General features: G+C 47.9%; 1 long non-coding RNA gene across 2 annotated transcripts in view; it reads right to left on the bottom strand.

Moving 5' to 3' along the window:
• Window positions 1–1,476: 1,476 nt before the first annotated feature.
• LOC142363602 (uncharacterized) overlaps window positions 1,477–7,254 on the bottom strand; it is a 6,289-nt gene continuing 511 nt past the window's right edge. The window contains exons 1-3 of one of the 2 annotated variants that reach the window (XR_012765856.1): window positions 6,781–7,182; window positions 5,683–5,905; window positions 1,477–3,551 (exon numbers count right to left, since the gene is read on the bottom strand). This is a non-coding gene — a long non-coding RNA (uncharacterized LOC142363602). Of the gene's footprint in view, window positions 3,552–5,682; window positions 5,906–6,780; window positions 7,183–7,254 lie in introns of those variants that run through there. The other variant, XR_012765857.1, reaches the window with a different exon arrangement.

Below are 7,254 nucleotides of genomic sequence, written 5' to 3'. Positions count from 1 at the left end.
CATTATGTATCTTTTAACCTTTTTATTTTAGACCACACAGCCTCAAATGATCATGAGCTTGAAGACCTAGTTGTGTGATCGCTAGCGTGACATTTTTATTTCCCACTTTTTAGAAAATTCCCTTTTGCTGAATTGCATGAGGTCCTGTAATGTCTGCAAGAACACCAGTCCTGAATTGGTATTGGCTGCTCAATGGGGTTACGGGCAGCGAAGAGTTATTTATTTGGTTAGAGGTTGGGGGAGACAGTACCAGAGAGTTAGACTGAAAGACTGACCTTTTTAGTGATACTTGTCAATGGAGGAAAGGGGGAAGAAAGACTTTCAAGTCAATTCACTCCCTTAAGGGTTTTTTATAGAAGACTCACATTCATGGAAGCACTGCTAACTGTATGTGGGTCATTCGGAAAGAAGACATTCCCGTTCAAGTCAAGAGGTCTCTTTTGTCCCCTTTGGCGATATGGTAGGATCTGCCAGCCCACCCAGCCTCATAAGGTCAGGGATGACCAGTAACACCAGTTACACATCCTTGGCAACACAGAGCTTTTCTCTGGAAGGGAGCCTGTGCAACAAGAAGCAAGGTTTGTTCACAAAGGGCTACAGGTCTTCATTCCAGTCCTTCACCACCTTTTTAGTTGTGTTGTGTTTCATGGGGCAGGGCTACAAATGCCAGAGAGCGTATTTCCCCTCTGCATAATAAGCTGTACTAGGCCCCAGTCCAGCACGGCTTGTGCCACTTCTGCAAGTCCCAGTAATGGACTGGAGCTGTTCTGCTTTTTTTCAGCCCATTTTTTCAGCCGTGCTCAGTGGCAAAGTAATCTCCCTTTATAGGAAACTCGCTGCACCACAGACGCTAAAATTGGAGGTGCTAAAGTCCTCTCCCGAAATTGGGGGGGTCTCCGGGCGCCCATAGGAGGGCGATCCCATGAAACAGCACTTCTTGTTTCACCGCAGCATCTTCCTCGTCTTCTGGGCCCTGTGCTTATCTGACTTCCACAAGCACTTACCAGTGCAGTCCCACTCACATTGGCCGCTTTACTCCGATTTGTATGATGTAGGCGAGAGGAGAGCCCCGCTAAGGTGGTCTGGTGGTCTTCACCTGTAGGACTCTGGACCTATAAAGGCTCAAGAAGCCAAAGGTGAAGGTTTGCCTCACAGCCAGGCACTCAGCAACACCGTGGGCAGTCCATGCTTAGAGCCCTCTGCTTGCCACAGTCCTTTGCCATTCACAAATCTTCCCTCAGAAGGGACTTAGAAAAGATACTATGTCTGGTAGCAGTAAGAGTTGGGACATTTCAGGCCTCTGAGCACAGCCTCGCTGCTCTCTTCCCTTGTATACCTTGCTCTCAGATTTGACTCGCTGCTATAAGGTTCTTCTGATGCTCAGAGTTAATGTTGCCATTGCTGAGCACATTGTAGATGGATCCTAGATACACAAACTGACACTTTAAATGACACAACACAGCTGCCCTGGAGAGGTTTACTTTTTTCTGCCAATAAGGTGTTATTCAATGTCTTTTTTTTTTTTTTTTTTCCTTTTTAACCATACATTGTTTGTTTTGATATTGTGAGATCTGTACTTTTTTCTTTAAGTGTTTTTCAAACTTATATATATTTTTGTGTCACTTTTGAATTGTTTTCATATGGTTTGCAAAACTTGACAAATTATACTTTTTTTGCAATCGTTTGATTGAAATGTATTTTTCTCTCTCTTATTCCTGTTCCCCAAGAATTTGTGTCCCTATAAGCTGTGAGAGAGGGAAGCTTATTTCAATATCTGTTTTCTGTATAACATTTGCTAATCTTCCTTCTAGATGCGAAACTAAGAGAGGCTGCAAGTACTGCCAGCCAGCCTCGGTGCATTAGGGGAGTCAGGCTTTGCTCATTCAATTCTCCATTTAGTGCTGCTGTCCTTTTGACATCATTTCACATGACAGTGCCACCCCTGAGGCTTTCTTCCTTTCTGACGTCCATACAGTGAAAGCTCCTACCACTAAAATCTTGAATCACGTGACAAAGAGCACTCGAGGTTCTGACTATGTTGGCAAGGTGGGAGTAGAGCAGAAGGGGACACATCACAGATGCGAGAGGTGTCTGAAACCCCCATCCCCAGAACATAGCTGCCACGCTGGGGGGACAGCTGGAGCTCAGGAACTCCTGTCTCAGCTAGAGCCGACCTCAGCCTTGCGCTGTAATCAGAGCCAAACAATCAGGCTTTATGCTAAGATTTTGGCACAACTACGTCAACATTAATGAACAACCAATGGCTTGGTTCCATCTGCCTCAAGACCCCAAAGATTTGGGTTTTTCAAACCAGTGCCCCTCTTAAGTTCAGCTGTTGCTGAAGTCTCACTTGCCGCCAGCTGGACCATGGTATCCCAAACTAACAAGATCCAAGCTGCATCAAACCTCTGTTCCACCTGTAAAGATAAGCTCTGTCCTCACTGCTCGCACATCCTCATCAAGCTGTACCTGAGCCCGAACCAGCATAAAAAGATTTCAAGTTCCCAGCAACGTGGAGATAAATGGAGTCAGGCCAGCCTGCCAGAAAAGCTTAGCCTTCTGAAATCTGTCACTGGTCACAGGGGCGAGGAGGAACTGTAACTGCTCTGTTACAGCTAGCTACATGCAAGATTTTGAGTTAGGCCACCAGCAAGGCAAATCCCCAAGACAGCTTTTTAAAAGAACTAGCATCCCTGCTAGAGTAACATCAGCTTTGACCACAAGCTTCAATGTCTTCAAGTCAGCAGACTTCGTGAGCTGAAAAATAACATTTCCTTTTCAGTAAGGAGCAAGAGAGAAAGGTATCCTCTGAACACCTGTGCGTAATCCGGGCATTCCTGTAATCAGGAGTTGGAAACTAGTTTGTACCTCAGTTTCCCCAATTGAAACAAGGGGAGTTGTTGCACCCTAGGCATAAGGCATGTACCATGACCCAAAAGCACTTTTTAGAGGCAAAGAGGAGTTAATGAGATGCTGCTGTAGACCCAGTGCTCAGGACAGAACAGGCTAATTGTCTGCAGAGGAGGGGAGGGCAGACTGGCTGATTTTTCATGAAGTTCTGATGCAAAAGGGGAAGCTGGATACCCTGAAGTGCTTGACCGTTACAGAGAAGCCTTGCAGGCCTTCCAGTTTTGTGGGAGCAAAGCAATGAACCAGGAGACTTCAACTCCGCACAGAATTATAGAGCCAACGACCAAGCCTGCCCAGAAAACTAGGGCAGGGTTCTCTCTGTCAGATGCAAATCCAGCTGGAGAGAAGTTCGTGGTGCGTAAAGATACGGCAGTGGCGCTCATTGAGCTCTGTAGCTGTTTTCCCATTCAGACTCTTTTTCATGTTTTCACTGCTACTTTTCCTTTAATATTCAAAAGCTTGGGAAGCAGAGCACGAACACAACTCAGGAGTTCTCTGCAGAGACTGTGCCAACAAAGGAACCCTCTACCTTTACTCTGTGTAGTTTCCGTCCGGGCTGAAGGATGTCTCGTTGTTCAGTGGCCCGAGTCAACGATACAGCAGTGTTCAGCATGCAGGGTGTCGGCTGTCTGCCATTTACTCTGGAATAGATACGAGAGCAAGTTGGTGGGCAACTTTCCACAAGTGCTTCCATTTTACAAGATCTGTGGGAGGAATTGCTGAGACAAATTAGCATCTACTTGTACGATGCTTAACGCCCAGCAGCACCAGACTTGCTCATCTAGACCAACCCAAGAAGGTTTAGCGCTGATATTTGTAGCAATTAATAACATCGCAGATAATTCATCTTCCCTGTCTGCATCATGGTTGTTATTACGCTGCACCTGCCTACTGGCTGAAACGGTATCTGTTCAGCACTGGATCCTGCCCAGCTTGTCACCATGGTTGGGCTTCTGCTGCCGTCACTCTGCTCTCTGCGAAAGAGGAGTGGGAAGAAAAGTCTGGGAGCTGTGAGCCTGTTCCCCTCTCATCACTTGAAGAAGACAGTTGATTGCCAGTAGGACAGGAGCTATGGGGGCACGGCATTCAGGCCCTACTCCACAGAAAAGGTGTCCAGGTGGGTCTTGAATATCTTCTCTGGAGATATTCAAGACCCGCCTGTACAAGGTCCTGTGCAGCCTGCTGTAGGTGACCCTGCTTTGGCAGGGGGGTTGGACTGGGTGACCCACAGAGGTCCCTTCCAACCCCCACCATGCTGGGATTCTGTGATTCTGTTTTCTGGAGACTGCTCAGCAAGGAGCCTGCCACAGCTCAGGTGTCAGAGGGTAGCTGGTGCTGGAAAAAGAGAAAAGTAGGGAAACAGCTGGTCTCCCCGACAACCATGTGTATGAAGCACAGAGGGTAATGGTCGTCGGGAATGGATGAAAAGCAGCGTGGGGACTGGAGGAGAAGACAGCACTTAAAAAAAGGGAATGAGGGAAGTTTCCTGCTGAACTGAAACACTTCTGCTTTAGCAGACTATATTTGGATTTCATGTAATTGTCACTGCTTCTCTCTGTAATTCTCTTCTTGTTTAAAAAAAGTTTTTAAGCTAACCAAATACATATTTCCTTGTTTCGCTTAACGAAAATAACCTCAGTTATAATGAGCAAGCATCTGCTTTCCCTCTGTCCACTGACCTGGCTAATGTTGAGAGGCCTGGTTCAAATGTTTGTACATGGTGAAACCAAGCAAAAAAATAATAATGCACAACTGTTGCTTCCTTACAATTCTGAATGAATTAACTTTTCTGTTGTATCCATTGGATACCCGCTGTGTATTAAACCTAGTGCTTAACAATGTTGTCTTCCTTTGGTCCGTGAATGTGGTTTATTTAGGTATATTACTAGTCCATTTGCTGTCATAGATTTCATTAAAAAAGAAAGGAACTGCCATGTGTTGATGATGCAGTTCAGTGGCTTTTCCTTTCGTCACTCCAAGGGGTACAATACTGTTTGTCAATTGAAAAGAGGTGTGGAGGAAGAAAGTATTGTTATGAAGTGATGTGAGAGGAGAAAACAAAATCAGAACAATATTTGACCGTACAGCTTGCCTCTGAACTCTTAACGAATCTGTGGCTTGCATTCCACAGCCTCAGCTCTGTGAGCGGGCAGAAGCTGAGTACTTAAGAAAAGTCTCTAGCTTAAAACAGTCGATCTGCTTTAAGGCCAGCATGACCTTCTTCTTAAGACCCTGGTCCCGCAAGGGTTCAACTGCCAGTTAATGCAGTGGTCGATGTGAAGTCTCTGAAGGATTAGACTCTAGGTGGCTGAAGGAGGAGGAGGAGGAATCATGTGAAACTGAACTGCCTCTAGGAAGCTGAAAACGTACCACATTTTAAGAGTACAGAGAGCTACCTTAGGCATCCAGCAGCATGAAATTCCTAGCTGGAATGCCGTAAGAATCTAGATTGTCTACTCAGAAACTTGTTAGTAGAGGCTTTCTGGAACTAAGCCTAATTTCAGCCAGTCATTTAGGTTAAAACCCTTGAGACAGAGGTAAGCTCTGATCTCTATAAGACAGGTTTCAAAGTTGTAAGAAAAGATAAAAAGCGTAACATGCAGCAAATTATTCTAATCACAAAGACAGCGAGAATACATTCCTTAGGACAGATTATTCTAGAATATCAAAATGTTTCTACTTTCAACTGGGTAATATTATTACTACTCAAATTGCCTTCATTAAGCTTGAACAGTTACACCTCTCTGCAAAGAACAGAAAGACACTACCCACCTTTTCTTTCTGTAGGCAGAGCCTGATGTTACCGTTCTGAGCTTCCCGCTGTTCTGAAAGGCTTCCTTTGCAACTCGAGGAACAGAACAATTTTTCAGGCCGTTGAATGCAGGCAGAGAGCACCAGGGCCATCTCACACGCTGACTCTGTGTGTGAGGTCTGACAAGCACTGATGCCATCTATGAGGTGTCCGAGGGAGGATTTCTGTAGGTTTTGCATTTACCTAGAATCAAAAAAAAGAAAGCGAAAGGATTTGAATGATTGTTGGAAACTTAGACAACAATTTGTTAACATTTCAACACAGCTGCCTCAGATACACCATTTAAGTGACCTGTGCAGCCAGGTGCTTTCCTGGAATTAGTGGGTGGCCACCGACTCACTTAAAAGAGACTAAAATAATCAAGAACATCCCACTTGCGGTCAAAGCAATACCAAGGAATCAGCTGCTTCTCAGGTGCTGGAGGATAAATTTGCAAAGAAGGTTATTTTTTTCTTTCCAAATTTTTACTGGAAAAGAAAGTAACAAAAGCAGCGAGATACATCTATGCTAAAACTGAAAAGAGTTTAAAGAAAAAGACCACCAGTTTCAGAACTTCTGCAGGCCTGTGGTGAGATTCATCTGCCCTAAACAGAGAAGCAGAGTGTAGAAGTGTGCATCTAAGCTAGTCTTCCTGGCTTTTTTTTTATCGTTAGCAAAAGATAAAGACACATCTAGGGTGCACTTCAGCTGCTTCCAGATGAGGAGGACCATTCCCTAGACGTGCCTGCTTCCCTCCGCTGCTGTCAGGGAGTCTGACAACCTCGCTCAGACCAGAACCTCTTCACTGCAGGCTTCTGAAGCTAGATCAAATCCCACCCCAGCGGCCTCCTGCCGAAGTCACGCCGGACATTTTACAAGCTCCGTTTGCATTAATGGAGCTGTCTAAACGCGCTGGGCCAGGCACCACCTCTGCATTTCTCCCTAGGGGATGGAAATCAACAGATGACACGACCAGACTGGCGAGACCGGAGCCAACGCGCTGCGGCATCCCGCCCGGCCTCCGCTCGCCCCCTCGCCTTCGCACAGCAGGCCTCCGCGAGACCCCTTCCATGGCTCACGCGGGCATTCGGCGGCTTCGCCTCGTGTGTCGAGGAGCTTCACGCCGCCCTCGAGGGCCGCGGCCCTGTGCTGCCCGTGACCCCCGCAGAGAAGAAGCCCGGCTGGGGGCCGCGGGGCCGTGCAGAGCCCGGGGCTCGGGGCGGGGGGACAAGATGGCAGGAGGGCTGCGGGGAAGCGGCCTTCTCCCGAGGAAGGCCCCCGAGGCGAGGGCCAGCAGGCAGGGCCACACGCAGGCAGGCAGTGCGAGGGGGCGAGCGGAGGCCGGCGGGCTGCAGCCAGGCTTCCCCTTAGCGAGCCGGCGGGGGAGGAAAGAGACCGCGGTCCCCGCTCCGGGGGAGCCGAGCCTGAGGCGTCAGCGCCCGGCCCAGCGCCGCTGCGGGCCCTCAGCCCCCCCGGGCCACCTCAGGGGACCACGGTAACGGTCCCCGCTGCCCAGCCCGGCCCCACCCACCGAGCCCGGCCCCGCCTCGGGG

This window comes from Opisthocomus hoazin, chromosome 19 (assembly GCF_030867145.1).
Source record: "Opisthocomus hoazin isolate bOpiHoa1 chromosome 19, bOpiHoa1.hap1, whole genome shotgun sequence".
In the NCBI taxonomy this organism is placed as follows: Eukaryota; Metazoa; Chordata; class Aves; order Opisthocomiformes; family Opisthocomidae; genus Opisthocomus; species Opisthocomus hoazin.
Note: the sequence above shows the minus strand (reverse complement) of the source record. Positions and strands in the feature narration are given on the sequence as shown.